Below are 26,477 nucleotides of genomic sequence, written 5' to 3' on the forward strand. Positions count from 1 at the left end.
TTTTTTTTTATTCATTCATGGGATGTGGGCATTGCTGGCTAGGCCAGCATTTATAGCCCATCCCTAATTGCCCCTGCTCAGAGGGGGCATACGAGTCAATCGCATTGCTGTAGGTCTGGACTCACGCATAGGCCAGACCAGGTAAGAACAGCAGTTTCCTTTCCCTAAAAGACATTAGTGAACCAGATGGGTTTTTACAACAATGGTTGTTATCAGACTTTAATTCCAGATTTTTATTGAATTCAAATTTAATCACAGCAGGATTTGAACCCAGGTCCCCAAAGCATTATACTGGGGCACTGGAATACTATTTAGTGACTATGCCACCACCTCCCCACACTTGTTTGAAAGCCTTCGAGGAGGTTCTTAAAATTAAGCTGGTTCTTTTGGGTGCAAGGATTCTCATCGGCAAGTTAAAAAGATTTTGACTAGAACTTTTTTTATTTGCTAAGAAACTGACTTCTGAACACCAGTATAACTAGCAAATGGTTCTGGGTAGTTTTTTTAAAGTAACTTTTAGCTATTTAAAATTAGATTCCTCATAGGTAGTGAACTAGCCACTTTGATTAAAAATGAACCTATTTTCAGCTGTTTTAATAAACTGCACCAAGTTACCACTCCTAACTGTAACAAGGAATATTTTTAAAGAAAAGTTTAAAAGGAAACATTCTAAAACGATACCTGGATCATTGGCTTATGGCAGATTTTATGTTTAGCAATATGCAAATTAGTTTGAGCGGGAAACGAACACCTCTCAAAATGAGTGCAATTTTGAACATAACTTGTGTTTGGATCGCTGATTTTCTCCTAAGTGGAAACCCTATATAAAAATGTCTAAACCTTATTGGGAAAAGATTAAATGGACTGCAGCCTTAACATAATTGGAAGTGGCACAATGCCTGAAACCACAGTAACTTTAGATAATCAAACTAGGACCTTCTATTAGTTGATTGTATTGAACACTTCTGGCCAACTTCAGGCCAACAATCTGCTTCCCTTACAATGCATTCCCATCATAACTCCAGCAGGATTCTGGTGGAAGAAACAGAAATTACGTTGGAATGCAGATACGCCAGCCCCTGAGCTTCCCTGGGAGTTAATGAAGTAGATTGCCTTATACTACAACTTTAAAGAGAGTTTGAAAAAAGAGAAAGACTTCCATTGATATAACACTTTTCACAGTCGACCATTGGATGTCACAAAGCGATTTACAGCCAATTAAATATTTCTGAAGTGTAGTCACTGTTGTATTGTAGGAAACCCGGCAACCGATAGGCACATAGCAAACTTCCACAAACAGCAATCTGATAGTGACCATATGGTCCTTTTTGGTGATGTTGATTGAGGGAATGATATTGACCAGGGCACCAGAGATAACTCCCTGGCTCTTCTTCAAAATAGTACCATGGGATCTTTTCTCCAACACAAGCAGATAGATGGGTCCTTGGCTTCATGTCTCATCTGAGAGACAGCACCTCCAGTACTGCAGCACTCCCTTGTATTGTACTGGAGTGTCAACCTTCATTTACATGTTCATGCCCTGGAGTGGGGCTTGAACCCAAAAATTTGTGACTCTGAGGCAAGAGTGTTACTAACTGAGTCCCATCTAACACTTTGGCGTGAATGGTTGCTTTTTGCATTGTATTTTTGGTTCAGCTGAAGTCAACAAATGGGACACTTTTGTGCAAAATTGACTGCCAATCTGCTATTGCCCAGCCGTTAAAGTGAAAGTTCAACTCTGGAGGGAAAAATTTGCTCACAAGCGGCACTGAGCAAACTTAGGCCAATTCTCTGGGAGCAGACAGCGCTGCAACTACCTACCTGACTCACATGTATTCCCCCATTGATATCATTGAAGAAATCTATATGAGCTGCACATGTAGTTGCCTGCAGCACCATCTGCTCCTGGGAAATTGGCATAATCTGGGTAATGACTTTTTACCCCTTTATCATTGTTTATTGGGTACACTGTGAGAAGGTGCGTGTTAGAAGAGGATTTAATCAACAGTTTAAAAGGATTTTATCAACAGTTTTTATGATGCTATAACATTTTATTGTATTATAAGATGTGCGACATTATCAAATATGTCAAATTATATTTTAATATTTTCTCTTTAATACATTATGCAGAAATATGCATGAAACAAATGCAAATTTTCTCACGGTGAGCAAGGGTACACATTCATGTACCAAACCTGTTGGTCTCAGGAGCTATTTTAGTTATTAAACATTGTTATTGTAAAACATTTAGATTAACATGCACGTAGCATAACCTTTGATTAGCATAAGGTCTGTCTCTAATACAGTGTAATTCTTACAATGCTTGAATTATTTAAATACAACTATACAACAGAGTTCTTTGAAAATGTTGTACCTTAAGCCAGTGGCGAGGGGAAGGTGAAAATCAGCACCATCCACAGTTTAAAGGCCAGACAGAAGATTGGAAGACATCTAATGATTCCCTGTTTTAATATGCCAATACAAATGAGCTCAGTTTGATAAATTTGCCTGTAAAACATACGTAGACAGATGCATATGGAGTAGTTATTGATGATGAGAAGATGAAAGGAATTTCAATAACATTGTTACTGCATTGCAGAAATGTCCAGCACAACTGCAATATTTTACACAAAATCAATTAGCTCCATTAGTACAAAAAAGTCCTTTACTGTTTTTCAGTAGACCCTGTTTTATTACTTTTAATAGGAAGATTTCAACCCAACTTGGAATTGCAGGAGGTGAATAAATCTTCAAAGAATAATGTCAACTACAGGGAGAACTTTTGGTCAATATCAAGTCAATATTTTAAAAATCTGTCAGCAACAAATGCAGGGAAAAACAGACTCAGCTTTTAATTTCATTAAAGTACATGGTGTGTAAATCAAATAATGCTTGATTAAAAGGGAAATCCTGAAATGTTCTTCTAGCCACATGCAGTATTTTATTGCTGCAGGGACAGTTCTATTTTCAATCTGAAAATAATGGGGGAAGTGATGACTGCCCATCCTGTCTCTGTAATTATTGGCAGTTATGGATTAAATTTTCACTATGGTGGCAGGAAACAAGGGCTGGGTCAGTTTTGGGGTCAGGAACTGTCCTCTGGTGGAAAACTGATTAAAGTTCAGATTTTCACAGGGCGAGCCCTGGTTTGGTATGGAGATGGGTTTCCTGTCCACTTAGAGCCGATGGGGGTGGGAATGGAGATGGGCCAGATGAATTGTAAGACTCATTTAGAAACCCCACAGCAACCACCTTTGCTGATATCCTGAGGGAGAGTTCTACAGTTTGTGCCAAAGTTTTCCACTTCAGAAGGATGTGGGATATCATAGGGGAGCCAGAAGCCTGGCACCCAGGGCAGGACAGACCCTCATGTCATCAATGCTGACTTGGTTCCAATGTTGGAGGCCATGAAGGAGCGGAAGGAGGTCTGCTTCCTGGAGGTTGGCAGGAGGAGGCCACCTTTTCATGCAGCAGGGGTACCTCTCTGTTCGGCGCCTGCTTCCTCCACCTCCAATTCCTCCTCTGCTCTCTCACTCCCTGTTCCTACTCCTTTCCAATTTAAAAAAAAATTCATTCACAGGATGTGGGCTTCGTTGGCTGGGCCAGCATTTAATGCCCATCCCTAGTTAGCCATGAGAAGGTGACGGTCAGCTGCCTTCTTGCACTGCTGCAGTCCATGTGGTGTAGGTACACCCACTGTGCTGTTAGGAAGGGAGTTCCAGGATTTTGACCCAGCAACAGCGAAGCAACGGTGATATATTTTCAAGTCAGGATGGCGGTGCTCCCATCTATCTGCTCCCCTTGTCCTTCTAGATGGCAGTGATCGTGGGTTTGGAAGGTGCTGCCTAAGCAGCCTTGGTGAATTCCTGCAGTGCATCTTGTAGATGGTACACATTGCTGCTACTGTGTGTCGGTGGTGGACGGAGTGAATGTTTGTGGATGTGGTATGCAATTAAGTGGACTGCTTTGTCCTGGACGGTGTCAAGTTTCTTGAGTGTTGTGGGAGCTGCACTCAACCCAGCAAGTGGGGAGTATTCCATCACATTCCTGACTTGTGCCTTGTAGATGGTGGATAGGTTTGGGGAGTCAGGAGGTGAGTTACTTGTCACACGATTTCTAGCCTCTGACCTGCTCTTGTAACCACAGTATTTATATAGCTAGTCCCCTTCGGTTTCTGGTCAATGGTAAGCCCCAGGATGTTGATGTTGGGGGAATTCAGTGATGGTAATGCCATTGAGATGGTTGGATTCTCTCTTATTGGAGATGGTCATTGCTTGGCACTTGTGTGGTGTGAATCATACTTGCCACTTGTCAGCTCAAATCTGGATGTTGTCCAAGTTTTGCTGCATTTGGACATGGACTGCTTCAGTATCTGAGGAGTCACAAATGGTGCTGAACATTGTGCAATCATCAGTGAACATTCCCACTTCTGACCTTATGATGGAAGGTCATTGATGAAGCAGCTGAAGATGGTTGGGCCTAGGACACTACCCTGAAGAACTCCTGCAGTGATGTCTTGGAGCTGAGATGACTGAACTCCAACAGCCACAACCATCTTTCTTTGTGCTAGGTATGACTCCAACCAGTGGAGAGCTTTCCCCCTGATTCCCATTGACTCCACTTTTGCTAGGGCTCCTTGATGCCACATTTGTTCAAATGCTGCCTTGATGTCAAGGGCAGTGTCTCTCACCTCACCTCGGGAGTTCAGCTCCTTTGTCCATGTTTGAACCAAGGCTGTAATGAGGTCAGGAGATTAGTGGCCCTGGAGGAACCCAAACTGGGCATCAGTAAGCAGGTTATTGCTAAGCAAGTGCTGCTTGATAGCACTGTTGATGACCCCTTCCATTACTCAACTTCATTTCTGTGCATTAAGCGTTACAGAGAAGTTATTGTTGGTTTTTTTGTCAAGGCCGGTATAAAATATCTACATAAAAATTGAGCTTTGAATGAAAGTAGTGCAGAATGGTTTATATTGCCTTCAGTACACTTTCTGGCCCCTCTGCTCCCGCACTATAGGCTTTAGGATAGAAATCTGTCTTACAACAGTGACTACTCTTCAACAATACTTAATTGGTTCTGAAGCACCTTGGGACACTCAGGCCCTGAAAGGCGCTATATAAGTCTTTTCAACTTTTTTTGTGTTTGTACTTGTATCCCAATGTAATCCCACAACCATTGTCTCTTAAATGAGTCCAGATGTAGGCTACTAGATGCTTTGGGCTGAAACAAGGCTTCTGGTCTATACTGTGTGTCTGTGGGATGAGAAATGACCTTGCCCTGTTACCGACTAGGAAATTAATTTTAATATGATTGAAGAGCAGGTCCTTTTCATGTGCTATAAGGTTGGGTGATTTGATTCCGTTTGATGTTAGCGCTTGTTTGTGTGTCATTTCCCACCTTGAAATCTGTGATTAAAATAATGTTAAATCGCTATGTGACATTCTTAAATCTGTTCAGAAAAAGCATGTCTAATAAAGAGTGGAGGAAAAAGCTCAGACCAAAAATGCTGAACAAGCCTTCACCAAAAACAATGCTTGGTACAGTCAGTCTTTTTCTCAATTTTGCCGAAAGAGTGATTGAAAGCCAATGATACATTTTTTCAATAATATGCAGTAGGGCAGCTGAAGAGAAAGGCCACTTTTTGAACAAAGTTTAAAATTCAATTTGTCTAATGAATTGAATTGGTGAAAGTGGTAAAATATTTTATTTTCTGATAATAAGATGGACTATTTCAGAAAGGGATTTCTCTAGCTGATAGGAAACCTTGAATATCCCATTACTGGGCTTATATGTTTAAGTAAACCAGTACAATCTCTCAACCTGTAATCAGGTTGTTCCAAAAAAACTACCTTTGACTATGACCCTCCTTCAACAATTTTGACACAGCTTTTATTTATTGGGAATTTTATGCAAGCTGTGCTAGAAATTGAATACATTACTATTCCTGAGCTGTCCAGTGACATTCTGCAATGGTCCAAGTGGCTGTGGTGATCACAATGGCATTAATTCAGCAAAATTGATTTTGACACTGAATAGGGGTGGAGCTAGTGGTCCTTAAAATTGAACAAATAGCTTCCATCCTAGAGTCTGATATTTGATGGTCGTGACATAAAGAATCAAGGATAAGATTTCCCAGAATGGTGTCACCAAAAAACTGTCGAGAATGAGGTCACCAGTTGCAGTGAAAGATAGATCTCATTTAGCCAATGGAGTGATGGAATCTCAGTACAGAGTTAAGGTTATTGCTATTAGCTGTGACTGATATAGTATCTTGTTAGATATTTTTATAACTTTGGGTGATGTCTATTAAATCCTTTTCAATCAATTTAAAATGAAAATTGTGTTCATCCTGGGCTCTGCTCTTTCAAAGCTCTGGGATGGAGTTGTAACTTAATGTAATGCAATGGTCAGGGTTTAAGCAGAACTCTACCACATTTTCTGCTGAGCCAGATCCCTGGCTGTGATTAAGGGAATTGTAGGTCAGGGCTGTGGAGGATTGCTTTTGCTTCAACTGCTTGTTGACACATCTTTACTGTCTGAACATGATGTTTATAGCCTTTGTAAATATGAAATATTGCAGACCCTGAACTCGGCAGCACTCAATTAATGCAATAATTACAAAATAGCTCAGGTCTTTGGGGAAGGGGGTGATAAGTAATGTGAGTGTGAAGTTCCTGCAGCGTTATTAGAGCTGCAGGCCGTGTAATTGTGTGTAGCTGATATCTAAGCTTAAGGCTTGAGGCCTGACATTGAGATTGTGGGGACTGTAAAGAGTTTATTGACACCCACAGACATTAGGGGTCAAAAATAATGTTTTAAATAAACAACAATAAGTTGGTAATGGGCCGTATTAAAAGAGGCACCAGTGTTTCTCCTTTGGTACATGAAACCACAATAGTTACTAAATATTTGTGTTACATACTTAAGTAATTAGTAAATATTTGTAGGAAGTCTAGAGTTTGCATTAATGACAATGTCTATATAATCCAGTTATATATTTTATATTTCCAATAGAGACCATTGAACAGTAACTAGGAACAGGATCAAAGGCTGGTTTATTTTTGTCTCTCCATAGCTCAGGGGTAAAAGCCAAACCAGGTCCCTCTTCTGTCACCTCAACTTAGACCAACAGACTCAATAAAGAGAGTGAATTAAAACTCCGACTAAATAGTTCACTTTGATTATGTGCTGAGTTAGCTGATTTCAAATGATGCAGCAGTTGAGGTTCTATACAATAGGTCTTAGTACCATGGAGTCTGGGAGAGGAAAAATCAGCTAGGCTCCTGTTTCTAATTGCTAACCAGTGTTCTTTGCTGCAAGTGGGCAGTTGTGGATGTTGGTGAAGTACAGAATTGGACCCAGTTGTGATGCCTTTGCAGTCAAATACTGGTTTATGTAGGCTCACAATGAGATATGATTATTTGGGTAAGGTAATGAAGGGCCCTGGACCTGTATGATAGCGAGGAGTTCAAGCCTTCAGGAATGGCGAGAATGGGAGGCAATTGACAACAAAAATTGTCAGAGTATTATTCAACACTAGCGATGAACATGAAAACAAATTCTCAAAATGTAAGTAACCTCAACCTTATTGTTACTCAACTCCAAGTTCAACCTAAAACTTAGGAGAAGTTTCGTATTGCAGACTAGCTTTGCATTACAAGACAATGAAAGAAACGATTACTGCCAACCACCCATCAACCACTCAGATCTCATTTTGGCAAAGTGTATTCGTATATGTTTTGAACGGATTCCATAAATAATTTTAAAGGGAATTATTTGTTTATAAAAGAGGAATATTTAAAGGGAAAGAGGGTAGTAGAGTGAGGTTACACTGGACAGGGGTGGATGAGGAGATGTGGCATAATTGTTCTCTGCTATCCCACCGGAAATTGGACTGGCATGTGGAAGGTTGCAGTAGGCCTCAGAAAGGGACAGTAAGAATTTTGTGTTCTTCAGGTAGAGGGAGAAGGCCTTGTAGAACGTCCTCTTCCTCCAGTCCACACCAAACACTTAGCTACAGAAAGCACCAGTCTCAGTCAATGGCTCCAGTGAAGCAGTAGATCTTACCTATGGGTGTTCCTGTCTCTTTACAGTATTGGATAATTCTTCTGGTGCTGTAATGCCACGGGATTATCTGTTCCATATTTGGGCTCCTTTCTGACAGTGGGAAGGGAATCCTACAAGGAATTTAGTGTGCACAATGAACCCCCTCTGACTCAGTAAAATGGGTTGCATTGGGGAAGATTCGGAGAAGTGTGTAGAAGTCCTGTCCTCTTGGAACTCCACCCAAAGAGGAGAAATATATATATATATTTCAGATACCTCATGAAAACATGGCGGGAGAATGGTTTGTCTCCACACTTGATACTCTATTCAGCATTTGAGTTGAATAGCCTTTGAGCTGGGATCATGGCCCTGAAGAACAATACTCTACTATATTCAAACCTGTGATTTGTTGTAATATGCCTTAAAACGATGGCATGCTGCTGTTCCTTTAAGGCATAGCAACATGCCATCACTTTAAGGGAGTATTACAACATGGTTATGCGATATAGGGGAGAATATATCTCCCTACAGGGGAGTCTGAACCCAATTGAAGCGGCCACTGCCAATCTGCACCATCCAAGTTCCAATGAAAGCTCCAGGAGTCAGCTTACCAGTCCCTTCAGTGTCCATGTACCTGGCCTCTTCTCAATCAAAGTCCTTGCTTCCTTCCTGGCCAGGACTTCCCAGCCTATGGTCCTTACTCCTTCATAGTTGGAGGTCCAGCCCCTAGTGTCCCTTCCATCTGTTAATGGTACAGCAATTCCCGAGCTTGGGAGTATCAGTTGGAGCCAGAGCTTTGGATCCAGTATGACAGGGTCAGGGAAAATACTCTGTCTGAGACTGCATTCTAAACCATCCCTACTGCCTCCACATCCTTCCTTGCTTCCTCTCCCTCCAAGATCCAGCCCTTTGCCCCTCGTCCTCTCTGCTCTTTGGCCCCTGCTTTATAAGCTGGGATAGATGAGCTAGGTTCAAAGGATGAGTGGTTATCAAAGGATTGAAACCTTGAAACTGGCTTCAGGCATCCATGGAAGGTGAAAGGAAAGACAGAGAAGTGAAAGGCATAAAAAGAAACCAAGTGATATTGCAGTGTTAGAGAGTGACAGATAGAGAAAAGGGAATAAATAATGTGTTTGAGACATCATAGCAAGTAATAGGCTCATAAAGAGGAAATAGGGAAGATAGCACTAATTAAGTTGAGACGAAGTGAAGAAAAAGGTGAAGACAAATTTTGAGATATTGAGATAACAATGAGCAGTAATAGTGTGTGAGATCGATTACAGACACAGATAGAGAGAACGTGTGGAAGGCAAACAGAAAGACAAAAATTGGCAAGCAGCAGAGAAGCAGCTGCTGGAAAAGAACAATTTCAAAAAATGCCCAAGTAAAGTCATAGGCAGTCAGTTAGTTGGTCTGCAAGAAATTATTTACACCAGACTAGATAAGATAGGAAGGAACCTGGGTTTGAATAAGGTGAAAGCTGTTGTTACAGAACAGATCGTTGTGTTTTCCATTTTCATTTCTATAGTAACATAAATAATATTTTAGCTATATTGAGGAGGGAAAACTTTGGTATGGTAGATAATTTTCTTGTTATTTTGGGGTGAGGTGTATGTTTCACTGATTGAGTTAATTGACAACTTAAACAACTATACCAAATTTTTGATGGAGGTCTTGTGGCGCAGTGGTAGTGTCCCTCCTTCTAGACAAGAAGCTCCAGAATCAAGGCCTACTTCTGGACCTCATGGCCATGGAAGGCGTTGGATCCTAGGCGCTAGTTTGTTGGATCCTATTCGGATGATTGCTGTAAGTGGTGACCGATTTGGTATGAATGATAGAGCTGAGTAGCGGACACTTCATAGGTAGAAACTCTACGGGCGGAATTTTACAACAGTGGGATTTTATGGTGCTGCTGAAGTCAATGGACTTTTAAAGGCTCGCCACATTTTATGGCCCCACCCCCGCCGCAACGGGGCTGTAACATTCCGCCCTATGTTTATTTACAAAGGTGCTCAGCAGGAACTAAACGTGTGCTTACACTTCAAACTCTATCTCTACGCTGCTCCAACTACTAACTACTGACTACAGACTACTAACTACAGAGGTAGCCTGTGCTACTCTGCTATTGGATACTAAGATCATGTCATCTTCCATAATAACTCTCTTCTTAAAGGTATATTACACATCAGAATCCCCATGAAGTCTCATGGCATCAGGTCGAACATGGACGAAGAGACCTCCTGCTGGTTACCACGTATCGTCCTCCCTCAGCTGATGAATCAGTGCTCCTCCATATCGAACACCACTTGGAGGAAGCACTGAGGGTGGGAAGGGTGCAGAATGTACTCTGGGTGGGGGACTTCAATGTCCATCACCAAGCGTGGATCGGTAGCACCACTACTGACCGAGCTGGCCAAGTCCTAAATTACATAGCTGCTAGACTGGTTCTGTGACAGGTGGTGAGGGAACTAACGAGAGGGAAAAACATACTTGACCTCATCCTCACCAACCTGCCTGTCGCAGATGCATCTGTCCATGACAGTAATGGTAGGAGTGACCACTGCACAGTCATTGTGGAGGCGAAGTCCCACCTTCACATTGACGATACTCTCCATTGTGTTGTGCGGCACTACCACAGTGCTAAATGGGATAGATTTCGAACAGATCAAGCAACCCAAGATTGGGCATCCATGAGGCACTGTGGGCCATCAGAAACAGCAGAATTGTACTCGAACACAATCTGTAACATTATGGCCTGGCATATCCCCCACTCTACCATTATCATCAAGCCAGGGGATCAACCCTCGTTCAATGAAGAGTGCAGGAGGGCATGCCAGGACCAGCACCAGGCATACCTAAAAATGAGGTGTCAACCTGGTGAAGCTATAACACAGGTCTACTTGCATGCCAAACAGCATAAGCAGCAAGTGATAGACAGAGCTAAGCGATCCCACAACCAACGGATTAGATCTAAGCTCTGCAGTCCGGCACAGCCAGTCGTGAGTGGTGGTGGACAATTAAACAACTCACTGGAGGAGGAGGCTCCGCAAATATCCCCATCCTCAATGATGGATGGGCCCATCACATTAGTGCAAAAGATAAGGCTGAAGCATTTGTTACAATCATCAGCCAGAAGTGCTGAGTGGATGATCCATCTCAACCTCCTCCGGAGGTCCCCAGCATCACAGGTGTCAGTCCTCAGCCAATTCAATTCACTTCACATGATATCAAGAAATGGCTGAAGACACTGGATACAGCAAAGGCTAAGGGCCCTGGGTCTGAACTGGGTTGAGTTCTCTCAGCAGTAAACGCTGACCCGGTTGCGAACACTGGTGGAATCCTTTCTTGGTGCATAGTTTCTCTCTTCCTTAGATGATCCACATGTCTGCATATGACTCAGCCTTCCACCTCCACATGGTAAGATAGAGGTCCAGTCACTGCACTTATTTCACCCGGTAACCAATTTGATCCTTCTCCAAAATTCTTTATGTATATCATTTCTCCCACAGTAAATTTCCTCTCATGACTATGCCAGTCGTGTTTAGTTTTCTGACTCTCCTGACTCCTTTCAACCTTCCCCCCCTAAATTTAGAATTATTAAACTCAATCTCATCCTGAGACGGCGTTTCATCAATAATTCCACAGGTGTGACACCTGTTGTTGTGTGAGGGGTGGTCCTATAATGGAAAAGAAAGCATGGTAGCTTGGCCATTATCCAATTAACTTCTTCATGCCAGCCTTGAATGTTTGAATTGCCCTTTCGGCCAGACAATTTGAGGAAGGGTGGTACAGTGAAGTTTTCACATGAGTGATACTGTTGAGGCTGATAAACCGCTGAGCCTCAGCATTCATAAATGCCATTATCAGAAATGACCACTTCTGATAGTCTGTTAATGGCAAAACTTTGAAGTAGCTTCTCAATTGTAGCAGGAGACGTTGATGATTTTACCTCATGTATGTCCATCCATTTTGAGTGGGCATCAACATTGAGCATTGCTCCCATGAAAGGTCCTACATAGTCAAAGTGTAACCCTACCCATGGTCTTCCTGGCTACTGCCATGGGTGTAATGGAACTGTTGAAGATAACTTGTAATTGCTGACAATGCACACAACTCTTCATTAAACTCTCTATTTCACCATCCATCCTAGGCCACCATAGGTAGCTGCGAGCTATGGTCTTCATTCGGGAAACTCCTGGATGTGCACGGTGTAGTTCAATTAGCAATGGCTCTCTTCCTTCTGGAGGAACTATCACTCATGCTCCCCAGAATAAGATGCCACCCTGGCTGGTTATTTCATGTCTTCTGTTAAAGTACAGCTTAATTTTGTCAGATATAGGCTCTTATGACCAACCATGAAGTATTTGTTCTTCTACCTGTGATAGGACTGGGTCCCTACTTGTCCAGTCTCTGATCTGTCGAGCACATACCGGTGAAGAATCTATGAAATTTAGCAATAAAACAAGACTTATTCATCCCTACGTTGTAAAGGCAAACAACTAAGTGCATCTGCGTTTGTAATTTGACTGCCAGGCCTATGTAAGAAAGTATTTTTTTAATTCATTCATGGGATGTGGGCTTCGCTGGCTGGGCCAGTATTTATTGCCCATCCCTAATTGCCCTTGAGAAGGTCGTGGTGAGCTGCCTTCTTGAACCCCTGGAATCCATGTGGTATAGTAATACCAGGTTGCTTTATTTCGGCAATAGTACTGAAGACTTGTGCTCCAGAACTTGCCGCGCCCCTAGCCAAACTGTTCCAGTACAGCTACAACACTGGCATCTACCCGGCTATGTGGAAAATTGCCCAGGTATGTCCTGTATACAAAAAGCAGGAGAAATCCAACCCGGCCAATTACCGCCCCATCAGTCTACTTTCGATCATCAGTAAAGTAATGGAAGGCGTCATCAACAGTGCTATCAAGAAGCACTTGCTTAGTAATAACCTGCTTACTGATGCCCAGTTTGGGTTCCGCCAGGGCCACTAATCTCCTGACCTCATTACAGCCTTGGTTCAAACATGGACAAAGGAGATGAACTCCCGAGGTGAGGTGAGAGACACTGCCCTTGACATCAAGGCAGCATTTGAACAAGTGTGGCATCAAGGAGCCCTAGCAAAAGTGGAGTCAATGGGAATCAGGGGGAAAGCTCTCCACTGGTTGGAGTCATACCTAGCACAAAGGAAGATGGTTGTGGCTGTTGGAGTTCAGTCATCTCAGCTCTAAGACATCACTGCAGGAGTTCCTCAGGGTAGTGTCCTAGGCCCAACCATCTTTAGCTGCTTCATCAATGACCTTCCTTCCATCATAAGGTCAGGAGTGGGGATGTTTGCTGATGATTGTACAATGTTCAGCACCATTTGTGACTCCTCAGATACTGAAGCAGCCCATGGCCAAATGCTGCAAGACCTGGACAATATCCAGGCTTGGGCTGACAAGCGGCAAGTAACATTCACACCACACAAGTGTCAGGCAATGATCATCTCCAACAAGAGAGAATCCGACCATTGCCCCATGATGTTCAATGGCATTACCATCACTGAATACCCCACTATCAGCATCCTGGGGGTTACCATTGACCAGAAACTGAAGGGCACTAGCCATATAAATACTGTGGCTACAAGGGCAGGTCAGAGACCAGGAATCGTGCGACGAGTAACTCACCTTCTGACTCCCCAAAGCCTGTCCACCACCTGCAAGGCACAAGTCAGGAATGTGATGGAATACTCCCCACTTGCTTGGATGAGTGCAGCTCCTACAACACTGAAGAAGCTGGACAAGAAAAAGCAGTCCGCTTGATTGGCACCACATCCACAAACATTCACTCTCTCCACCACTGATGCACAGTAACAGCAGTGTGTACCAGCTACAAGATGCACTGCAGGAATTCACCAAGGCTCCTTAGAGAGCACCTTCCAAACCCACGACCACTGCCATCTAGAAGGACAAGGGCAGCAGATAGATGGGAACACCACCACCTGGAAGTTCCCCTCCAAGTTACTCACCATCCTGACTTGGAAATACATCGCCGTTCCTTCACTGTCGCTGAGTCAAAATCCTGGAACTCCCTTCCTAATAGCACTGTGGGTGTACCTACACCACATGGGCTGCAGTCTTTCAAGAAGGCAGCTCACCACCACCTTCTCAAGGGCAACTAGGGATGGGCAATAAATGCTGGCCCAGCCAGCAAAGCTCACATCCTGTGAATGAATAAAAAAAAATACACCCACAGTGCTGTTAGGAAGGGAGTTCCAGGATTTTGACCCAATGACAGTGAAGGAAGTGCTGAATTCTTTCCATTTCTCTTCATACTTTTCCAGAGGTACAAGCTTAGACCTGAGGGAATCTTGTAGTGTGTGAAGGTCTTTCAGCAATTTTTCTTTATCCTTTCGGAGGTTGCTCACCTCGCCTCGAACTCTGTCTTTAAGCATTGTCACTTCGAGTTCCTTCTGCTGTTCTTCCATGTTTTGGCTCAAGACAGCCTGCAGTTCTTCAGGTTGTTGAGTCTTTACACACTCCTTTTCCAAAGCAGAAACGCTTCCAGCTTCCTTTTGGAATCTCAGTGGCCACTCAAGGTTGATTCCCCTTATCCAGTTTTTCCCTAGGAGGCTTAGTCCCCTGCCTCTCAATACCAACATTGGTAGCTTTACTAATTGACTTCTCTGATGGACAGTTACTCTACTTATGCCTTTGACTTGGATGTCTTCACTCATCTATGTTTTTAATTGGGTAGTTGTTTCTTCTAAATTTAATTGATGTTCCCCATTATTCACATATCTGAAGGTATGTTCCCCAATTACTGGAGTGGAAGCTCCTGTGTCCACTTCCATTTGGACAGGTCTACCATTCACTTTCACTGTTACATAGATTGGTTCTGTTTTTCCAACCATCAAGTTATACAACGAATAAACATCTGAATCTGTTGCTTCAGTCTGTTCTACATTGTAGATTTCACTGGGTTTTTTCTTTTGTTTAAAAGTCTGCTTGGCTCTTTCCTTACACTGTCTCTTTATGTGTCCGTTTTTATGACAATAAAAACATTATTTTTTTAAAGTGCCAATCATTAAAAGACTGATTGTTTTCACCTCTATTTATATTACTCCTTGTTTTTGTTGCTAAGCCGTTTTTGTTTTTCATTTTTCTGCTAGTGGGGCTGTTTCCCGCCTTTCAGCAGAGTCTTGCATTTTTACGCCCTTTTCGGCTGGGGCTTCCCACCGATATGGAGGACATTTTGCGTGCCTTGCATGGCTTTCGAATATTTTACTGCACTTTCTATTGCCAGTGTAATCTTTCGCTCCTTCTTGAAATCCAAATTTGTTTCGGGTAACAATCGCTTCTGAATCGTGTCCTCATTCACACTGCACACTAAATGATCTCTAAGCATATCGTTTAAGGATATACCAAACTCACAATGCTCCGTTAATTGCTTCAAACTTGCCACATTGCTTGCAACTGTCTCCCCTGGGACTCTAATTCTTGAATTAAATTTGAACTTTTGCATTGTTACTGAGGGCTTTGGTTGGTAATGGCCCTTCACCAGGTCCATAATTCATCAAAATTTCTCGAGTCTGGGGCACTGGGTGCCATTAAACTTCGGATCAAGCCACAAGTCTTATTCCCACATGTACTTAAGAGGATAGCCTGCCACTTCTCTTCCCCCGAAATCTCATTTGCCTGGAAAAAGAATGAGAAACGCCCAATATAGTCAGACCAATCATCCGTTGCTGGATCAAAAGGATCAATTCTTCTGAATTGTGACATGCTGTGAGGCGATTTGTTTAATGATTTGAATGAAAACTTCTTACAGTTTGTTGGATTCTAGACGCCAGTTTGTTGGATCCTGTTCGCACGCTTGCTATAAGTGGTGGCCGATTTGGTACTAATGATAGAGTTGAGTCGCGACACTTCATAGGTAGAAACTCTATGTTTATTTGTAAAAATACTCAGCAGCAACTAAACATGTGCTTACACTTCAAACTCTATCTCTACATCACTCCAACTACCAACTACTGACTACAGAGGCAGCCCACGCTACCCTGTTATTGGATACTAAGACCATGTGATCTTCCATAAAACATTCTCCTTAAAAGTATATTACACATCAGATTAGCACAGAAGGTGTGTTCATAACAAGGCCAAACAGGTTGATTATCAGCCTGTAAATCCTTCCAATACACCTGTCAGCTGGTGATAAAGAGCAGGAGAGTTTCTTGGTCAACTATATTACAGAAAGCAATGGAAAACCACTGCATTACTTCGCTAAGCATAATCATGGACCAACCCAATGGAAGTCCATGGCTGCCCACCCCTGACTTGGTCCCCTTAAAATGATAGGCAGGTTGGTGGCAGCATGTCCACCATTAAAAAAAAATGGGCAATTGAGCTTTTAATAAGCCAATTGACCCAAATATTATGCTGCGCATGCCATAATATGACTGGCGTGGGCAAGTGGGTGAGAGTAACAACACTGTTTTTACAACACAAAAGCAGGAAGGATAGGGGGGCCTGCATCTTTTTGGAGCATCACCCCCAAGATGATACCCGCCCTACTTCGTGCCTCCAAAACCTGATGCCTCCATCCCTTTGCCCTCCTCCCTAGGCCACCCTAAAGGCCTGGGACTTATCTTAGTCCAGGATCCATTACTTTCCTTCCCAGGGCTTGCTTGCAGTTTTGGCACATCCACTACTGAATTCTGGTGCTGCTGGAACTGTTAGAGCTGCCAGAAGTCCCACCCTGAGCCCATTTAGGCCACCTCCAGCATCTTTTTGCTGTGGGGCGGGCTTTTTTTTAAGTCGGTCAGTTTGAAACTGACATTGTAACACATGGTGAGCAATACATGCTTCCCTAAAATTCAGCCCTAGGTTTTTTTTCATTCACAGGATGTGAGCATCACTAGCAAGGTGAACGTCTGTTGCCCATCTGTAATGACTTGACTTACGGGACAGGTTTCTACTTGAAACAGATAACCTTATTACTGAGAGCTTTTCAGAAGCTATACGTTTGAACCAGGTCCTCGACTAAAAAGCCACAGCCCTTGGATTACCTGCGCTTAGGGCTCACTGGTCAGAGTCTCCAAGAACAATCACGTGACCCCTGATAGGCAGTAGGAAAGGCTATACCTTCAATTAATACATTTCCTCCTCCTTTAGTTTTCTTTTACACTTCCTATTTACAGAGAATATTTGAATAACCCACTCCATATACATATATACAAGTCAGGTGATTTCCTTATTTGGTTAGAGCGGTGCAGCTCTACCACTTGAGGTTCTTCCATTGGATTGAGATGATCAGGAACTGCAGCATCAGATATATCATTAGAAAGTGGCCGTTCAGGGTTATGCAACTTTACAGAGATTTTGGGCATGTCTATTCTAGGTCAATCTACCACCTCAGGGATTAATGGTTCGACGTTAATCACAGGCAGAATAGTTGGTTGTTGGAATGCCTCTCTATTCTTAAGATGATCCACATGATTTCGAACAATTCGGTCTTCCACTTCCACCTGGAAGGACAAGGGACCAGCTTCTGAGACAATTGTACCAAGAACTCAACAAGGTCCACTTCCAAAATTCTGCATGGAGACTGTATCTTCTATAGTGAATCTTTGAGCTTGGCTATGAATATTGTCATTCAATTTTTCTTTACTCTGATTCTTCTTTACTTTGGAAACACCAGACTTAATCTTGTACGTAGGTGGCATTTCAGCAGTAATTCAGACGGTGTTGAACCCATATTCGAATGTGCCGTTGTACGATAACTGGGGAGAAAGCGGGAAAGTTGAGTTTTTAGAGTGCCTCCTGATAACCTGTCCATTCCAGATTTGAAAGTTTGCACAGCTCTCTCAGCTAACCATTTGATGAGGGATGATATGGTGTTGTTTTAATATGTCCAATTCCATTTAAGCTCATGAATCTCTGAAACCTTGTACTGGTAAAGACTATGCCATTATCCGTAACTATTACTTCCGATAGGCCAAGTATACTGAAACAATGATTTAGCTTTTCAATAGTTGCGCTCAAGGCTGGTGATTTGACATCATACACATCCATCCATTCAGAATGTGCACCTATGATCAATAAAAACATGGTACCTAATATGGTACCATGGTTCTACATAATCAATATCTAGCCTAACCCAGGGTCAACCAGGCCACCCCCACGGATGCAGTGGATCTGAAACAGGCAACTTCTGTTGTAGCTGACAATGGAGACAGTGCTTGACCATGCTTTCAATGTCACTGTCAATGCCTGGCCACCAGATATACCTTTGCGCAAGCATTTTCATCTTTGGTATGCCAGGATGCACATTGTGAAGCTCTGTCAAGAGTGGTTCTCTGCCTTGTAGAGGGACGACAACTCTTGATCCCCACAAGATTCCATCTTGACAACTTAACTCTGTTTTTCGGGCATGGAATGGTCTCATCTCTTCAGAAACTGGTGAATTTGACCACCCTTGCATTACAAGGCCTCGGACTTTTGACAAAATTGGATCTCTGTTCGTCTAATTTCTAATTTGCTTCACACACACTGGCAAAGAATCCAAGAAATTTAGGACTAGCACACCTTCTTGTGGCACTGGAGCATGTACAATGCCATCTGGTAATGGGGGACTGCTGAATGTGTCCGCATTTACAATATGTAAGCCAGGACAGTACATAAAGGTGTACACATACATAGATAATATCAAATCCCAACGTTGAATTCTTGCTGATGCTATTGGCAGAATGGCTTTACCCTCACTGAGTAAACCTATTAATGGTTTGTGGTCCGACACAATGGTGAAATGGTGGAATTTCTTCACTCCAAATATCACTTCCCTTTCTAGGTGCAGGATTTTGAGGTTGTTGTGCGGGCACGGTGGGCGAGCCCGGGAGTGGCTGGGAAATGGTCGGCTGCCCATGATCAACCCCTGATCGCGATTTCATGCTGGCGGGCCAATTAAGGCCCACCCAGTGTGAAACACGGCACCGCACTGGTCGGGAAGGGCTGAGTGGGGGAGGGTGCCTGTTGGCTGCCGGGTTCATGGTGACCCGGAAGCCTGTTTAAAAATGGCCCAGGCAGCCCATGAAAGGCTGCCATGGAAGAACGTCTCATCTATGGGCAGAATTTTCTGTTCGGTGTGCGGGGCGGGCTGGAGTCGGCTGGGCACCCACTGTCAAAGGCCTGTTAAGTCCATTAATAAACCACTTAGCCAATTTGACAGGGCTGCCTGTCCAACCTTAAGGTTGGTGGGCAGGCGAAGAGCCCAGGCGGCCTTCGCATTTTTCATGAAACCTCAACCACTGGCGGGATGAGGTTTCATGAAGGGTTTTTAAATTAATTAATATTTTTTAAACATTTCACAAGCATGTCCCAGCTCATGTGGCGCTGTCACATGACGGGACATGTGTAAATGATTTTTAACTTTCTTTATTTTAAACTTTAAAACTGAACTTAATCTCCCTGAGGCAGTTCCGTGCCTCAGGGAGATTTCTGCGCTCTTTTGCGCGCATGCATGAAAGAGCTCAGGCCCTGAATCTCCATCCTCCCCCTGCCTGCACAGGTGCCGCTGAGCACTACCGTGTGCGCATCACACTGGGCAGGCCTTAATTGGCCCGCCCACGTAAAATGGCGGCACATAGCAGATCGCGGGCGGCAATCGGCTCCGCACCTGCCCGCGCCCGCACCTGCTCCCGACCGGCCCACCCAACGGGGAGAACATTCTCCCCTATGTTCCCTAACCGAAGTTATGGAACCGAGTGCGGCTGGACATGGCAGGCAGGAGGGCAGGCCGGGTGGGCACTCAGACCCCCACTTTTCCGACGAGTGCCTAGCCGTCCTCCTGGAGGAGGTGGCTGCCAGGATGGACACCCTTGTCCCCAGAAATGGGAGGAGGAGGCCACCGCATCTCACAAAAAGGGCATGGGAGGAGGTGGCAGCACTGGTGAGCAGCCGTGATGTGGTTCGGCGCACATGGGTGCAGTGCCGGAAGTGGTTCAATGATTCGCTGCACTTAGGAAGGGTGAGCATCGTGCTGGCATTGGTCAGTGTGCAGGGTGTTAAGGTGTGGCTGTCTCCCCGTGGACCTCAGGGGTGCTAGAGTCTGAATACCAACTGTCAGTGACACCGGAGCTGGCCAAGGGGATGAGCCTTTGGCTGCTTGGATGGAGTGCTTTGCGGCTCGAAGGCCACGACTTGGATGTGCCCTGCAAGGTGTTCCTCAGCTGGGGTTGGCCAGGCTGCAATGGTGCTGCAGGTAGGTTAATCAATGCTCCTCTGTCCTTTCAGGGGAAGACAAGCCATGACCAAGCGGAGAGGGCATGTACAGGCAGAGGGCTGCCCAATCTCCTGCTGCCCAGCAGGTTTGAGCAAGATGCCCTCAAGCTTGAGAACCAGCATGCTCCCCTGTGCAACCAGGCATGGAGAGGCAGGAGTGCCAGACAAAGGTAAGAGTGCAGTGCACAGAGGTGAGACTTTCGGATGGTGCAACCATTCTATTGTAGTCTCTTCATTGATGTGAGCCTCAAACCTGGAGTCCCCATTGATCATTGAAAAACGATGGCACCATGATGCAGGTCTCCATTGTCTCACCAGGGTGTCTGGCTTGCACAGTGACCATGTGGTGTCTTTAACTGACATGTCCTTCTTCTCCCTTAGATTCGCCAGCAGGCATTTGTTCGAAGGGTCACCCCTGACACCGGAGGACCGTCGGGCATCACAGTCACCTACGCCACACCCGCTCTCTGAACCAGGCACCAGTGCAGATACCAGCACGTTGGAGGGCATTAGATCAGCGGCTAGTATCTCAGTGCACATTGGTGACAGCACTTCACACTCGTTTGAGGTGTAGGCGGAGGCAGAGAGTGCCCAGGGCGCCAGCAGTCGGAGGACTGCTGGGGACCAGGACGATGCTCAGTCGAAGGCAGATGATGAGCCTCTGGAGTCATCCATTAGGTGGCAGGTGCTGGATGTCCAGGGAGATGTATGGGATGATCTGGTGGTGATCCATGAGGGTTTGCGTGCCATAGTCTCCGTGATGGAGTTGTCCATGCGGTGCGTGAGCACTGCGTTAACCCTCATGGCTGAGCGCGCAGCCTCCTCCATTGAGAGAGTGGCGACTTTCATGGAGAGGTAGCTCCAGGGACAAAATCAGTGGTTCCTGGGATTGCACTCGGACCTGCAATCCCTCACACAGGTACTGACCTCAGCTGGTCAATGTTGGTGTGGGAGATGGATGAGGCACCCAGTATCTCAGCTAGGTGCCCGTCCATCAATGGTGAGCAGGGAGGTCCAGAGCGACTTCACCTTGGTGCATGAGCTGCCTGTCATCTTTGTGGGCTCCTGTCATGATGCTCTGGATGATGGCAGCAGATCCTCCACCCATCTGCTAGTGACCATCGCATCTGATGAGGCTGCAATGACTGGGGAGATGCCAGCATGGAACTGGCTGCTCCCTCCCAGGCGGGGCCCACACAGGCTCCACCGGCCAGAGGACGACTGCCAAGGTCATCAAGGCCAACAGGACAGCAGAGTCAGCAGGCTGTCTCCAATGCAGGTGCCAACTAGAGGGGAGCACCAAAACATGGCACTCGGAAGCATAAGTTAAAGGCACCATGAACACAAGAGGGACAGTTCACGGGTGATTTTATATTCAATTATGCTTGCTTTTTTAATATTTTTGGTTATCAGGCATGCTTTGTCCAGCAAACCTAGCTGCGCCCTTGATATTTACACATTAGTTGGTGCTTGAAACAATTTAGGCAGAGGGACCGATTAACTGAACAAGCACTTGTAATTTATTGGAACTAAGAACAGAGCACTAACACTATGTGTGCTCCTTCAATCACCTCCAGCTTTCGACTTCCAGTTATCCAAGAAGCCTGCACTGTGTAGCTATTGGCCAATGCAGTCACATGGTGAACTAACTGTATTCTCTTAAAGGTACAGAGCACTCTACCACAGCATCATCTATAGATGTCTGGGAATGTAGACCAGAGAAGGTTACATAAATAATTTGGAATTGTCAAAACGAGATCAATTTTGTTTCTGTTGTCATGGCCTGAGTATGCTTCACCTTTTTCTTTTATTGGTGCAGGGTATGCCGGTATGTAATGTTGGACATAAGTGGCTCTTTATTGCATGGGCACTGAGTGTTCTTGTTTCAAATGAAAGGGTCCTTTCAGACATCCAGGATAGAGGCTGCAGCCCTGGCATGCAGTTGAAGTTGATCTTTGGCAGCCTAGCTGAAGGAGTGTTGGATCAAGGCATCCCTAGTGTCCCTGCCTCCCTGGCAGTTACCGAGGTCTGCCTCCACACCCTCAGCATTCTCCCCACTGTGCTCCTCTTCTGACTCAATACTGGACTCATCTTCTGTGGCCTGTGGAGCTGTGTCAAGATCCTCTTCTTCCAGGGGTCCAGGGATCCCCCCTTGCCAGTGCCAGATTGTGGAGAGCTGATTGGGAGACTCCACACAGACCCCTCACTGACCCCTGGAAAGAACCAGTGGCATAGAAGTTGAGGGCTACTGTGACCTTCAAAGCCACTGGCTAGGGGTATCCAACCACACAGTCAGATCTGATCTCAAGCCCAATCATCTGACAAATGGACGTCACTGTCTCCCTTGAGAAGCAGAGCCTCCTTCGGCATTGCAACTCAGGCATATTGAGGCAGCTACATCGCCGCCTGTAAACCCTGGCAGCAGGATAGTGGCATCTTCTGCGGCCACTTCCGCCTTGGACTTCCTGCTGGCCCTGCGCCCCTTGTGCCTGTGCCTCTCCTCCCACAGGTCGGTCCCCTGGAAGCTGCATTGGGACACCTGGCCTCCTCTCCCTTCTGCCCCTCTCTTCCTCCTCAGAGGAGGTTCCACCAGCAGAGACCACAATCCCCATTACCAGGGTAACGGAAGGCTGTCTGATACCTGGACGTGTCTATATGGTCTCAATCCTCCAGGGCCCTTGGAGACATCAAGGAGTCTGGAAATGCAGCCTGGAAATGCTAAGAATGAAGCCCCGGACAGAGATGAAGCTGCCAAGTACCAATAAGTCACCAGCAACAAACTATGTACCAAACTCCTCACCACTCACACTGGCGATGCTGCTGACCCCTTTTATCCCGCCCGTGGATGAGGTTTTTTAAAATGTCGGCTGGCCGTCTGCCCGTTTTGCCCGTGCGATGGGCGTGAAATTGCACGGGCAACAAAAAATCGCCATCAATTGGATTGTTAATGGTTTAAGTGGCCTTAATGGCGGGCGCAGCTCCGGGCACCCGCTCACACCCGCTGAGCGAAATATTGTGCGAGTGTGTGATTGATGTCGGGATGCTCACCTGATGACATCGCGCGCTATTTTACCTCTGATCAGGTCGGGCGTGTGCCAGCCTGTGGGACGTAAAATTCCGCCCTAGTTGGGAATAACCCTTCTTGGCTGCAGAGAGGGTTCTGGAGACATAGCCAATCGACTTTTCTGATCTGATTTCTGTCTTTTCTTCTGTTTGCAGCAGTTTTGTCTTGTGTTCATTTTGATTTCACAGTCGGCCAAATTTCTCTCTGGTGAATTCTTAACTTGGTTGAGTTCTTACTTCTGTGACATTGTACAGGGAATGGATGTTGGTTTGGCAGCTTCAGATTCTGTTTTATCATTCACTTTAATCATTTTGGTCTGCTGCTTTATGGGCTGTTTTGATTTTGCCCTGCATTGCTTTAGCATGTGACTTTTCTTATGGCAATAGTGGCATTCTGCCTCCTTGAATTTGCAGATGACTGGCCCGAGGTTACCCCCACATCTGGAACAGATTAACTCCGGAGTCGCTGCTGAAATGCTTCCACTACGCCTTTTGGTTTTTCTAGCAGCAGAGTTTGTCTCTCGCTTTGCTGCTGCGTCTCTGGTTTTCATGCCAAGCCCAATGGTAGGTTCTCACCCCACATGAAGAACAGCGCTATGTTGTACGTTCTGTAAAGCCTGAGAGTATCTTGCAGCATTTCCGATGGTGAGGGATATTTCCAGGACGCGCTTCAAATCGATGTTGACCTCAGCGAGTAAACGGCGCTGAATGGCGTCGTCGTGAACTCCACAAACTAATCAGTCCCGCAACATATCATTGAATGTATCTCCGAAGTTGCAGTGCTCAGTCAACTGCTTCAATTTCACTATATGGGCAGAATTTTCTGCCTGTTGGGCGGGCCTGACCAATCTCCGGCGGGCGGGGAGCTGATCCCCACCAGTGAAGTGGGCCGCGCCGCCATTTTACGTTGGTGGGCCAATTAAGGCCCGCCCAGCGTGACATCCAGCGGGAAGTGCTATGCGCTCCCTATGTAGGCGGAGGGAGTCCCTAAAAGCGAGAGTGCGCTCTTTCACGCATGCGCACGAAAAAGAGCACATCTCGCTGAGGCAAAGTGCAGCCTCAGGGAGATCGCCTGGATTTTGAAAAATATTAAAAATAGGAAAAAAAAATCTCTTACATGTCCCCCTCATGTGACAATGTCACATGAGTTGGGACATGTTCATAATTTACAGAATAACTTTATTAAAATTTTTAAAACCCTGCGTGAAACCTCATCCCACCCCTGGATGAGGTTTCATGTTTTCTCTATTTGCCACCGGGGCTCCTTCAATTGGTGAAATGATCCTGTCAATGGCCTCAATTGGCCATTGACAGGTCGGCGGGCACGCAGCAGATTTTGCTGCGCCCCCGCCTTCCTGAAAATTTAAATGGAGTGGGATGACATCGCGAGTTCCACCCGACGTCATCCTGCGTCATTTTACGTGTCGGAGAGCAGGCCCCGCCCCCTGCTCGCCGACGGCAAAATTCTGCCCTATAGGTTGTGATGGACTCTCCTGGGGCCCTTACTCTGGATTTAAACTTAAACCTCTGCATTATTACCGATGGCTTCGGCTGAAAATGCGTCTTCACATGGTCTACTAATTCGCTAAAGGACTTAGAATTGGGCACATTTGGGCCCGTCAGGCTGCAGATGAGATGTATGAGATGTATGAGATGTGGTCTTGCTACCACATACACTCAAAAGGATTGCTTTCTGCTGCTCCTCCATGGTAATTTTGTTTGGCACAAAGTTAAAACCAAGGCGCTCTACATACTGGCTCCAATCTTCCATAGTTGCATCATAAGAATTGATTCTACCAAAGAATGGCATGACTGGTGAGTAGTCTTTTCTTGTTTTTCTTAAGATCTGATGTGCTCACGTTCACAAGGCAAGGTGCAGCGTCGGAGCTATTTTACCCTCGTTGCCAAATGTAATGATTTGATGTACTGGACAGGTTTCTACTTGAAACAGATAAACTTTATTGCAGAGAGCTTTTCAGAAGCTACATGCTTTAACCAGGTCCTCGACTAGAAAGCCACACCCGCCCCCCCACCCCCACCCCCCCCGCCCCCACCTGGATTACCCACACTTAGGGCTCATTGGTCAAAGACTCCAAAAACAATCACATGACCCCTGATAAGCAGTAGGAAAGGCTATACCTTCAATTACTACACCATCCCTAATTGCCGTTGAGAAAGCGGCAGTGAAACACTTTGAACTGCTGCAGTCCATGTGATGAAAGTACACACGCAGACATTAGGGAGGACATTCCAGAATCTTGACCTAGTGACAGTGAAGGAAAGGTGATATAATTCCAGGTGAGGATGGTGTGTTGTTACAATCCCTGTATAGACTGATAACTTAAAAAAAAAATTTTAATTTCCAATGACTAACTGGAAGAATCGTATGACAAGATTTGAAGTTTTAAGACTTTTATCGTAGTAAACAAACTTAAAGCATTCGTTCACTGTCATCATAGCCTTAGTGGTGTTGTTGGCACTATCTTGCTTCTTCTGGCTTTCTTCAAGATCCCCCAGTCCACTTTCAATGTTATCTACCTGTTAGATTTTTCTTCTTCCTCTTCTGTTTTTACCCTCAACTTCTCCTTCAATTGTTATCAGGACAAGGCTATCAGGTCTTTGTTTCCAATGTCTGTACTTGGATATCTTTCTCTCTCTAACTGTACTAAGCAAATCTTTTGATTCTTGATCTAGTCTTGATCTAACCCACTAATTTGCCTTTCTGTCCAGCTTGCTATGGACAGTTCTCCTCTGAAAGCCCATCTCCATGGCACCGCGTATTACATAGACCTTGTATCTAGGTAGAAATGTCAATTAGCTATTCCCTAAACCCACAACTCCATTCCATCTTGGAATTAAATAAGTAGCTTAAAGTTTAACCATTTACAAAAGCTAACATTACTAACATCTCATGTGACACTATCCACAGTCATCACAGATGTCCTTGCTATTATCCACAGCTGTTAACATCTTACTCCTTCTTCCTAGTAAAACAAGCTAGGCCCCCCTTTACCCTTTAACAACTCAGCCACCCAAGCTTGTTGTTAGGCAGCATTCAGAACAGGTCACAGGACCCCCTTCATTCCTCAATTTTACCCTAAATTAAAGAGGTGGTCT

General features: G+C 44.9%; 1 protein-coding gene across 1 annotated transcript in view; it reads left to right on the forward strand.

Moving 5' to 3' along the window:
* ntrk2a (neurotrophic tyrosine kinase, receptor, type 2a) overlaps window positions 1–26,477 on the forward strand; it is a 240,298-nt gene that overhangs the window by 126,262 nt on the left and 87,559 nt on the right. The gene's annotated exons all lie outside the window — the stretch shown is intronic.

Source organism: Cetorhinus maximus, chromosome 2, assembly GCF_964194155.1.
Source record: "Cetorhinus maximus chromosome 2, sCetMax3.hap1.1, whole genome shotgun sequence".
NCBI lineage: Eukaryota > Metazoa > Chordata > Chondrichthyes > Lamniformes > Cetorhinidae > Cetorhinus > Cetorhinus maximus.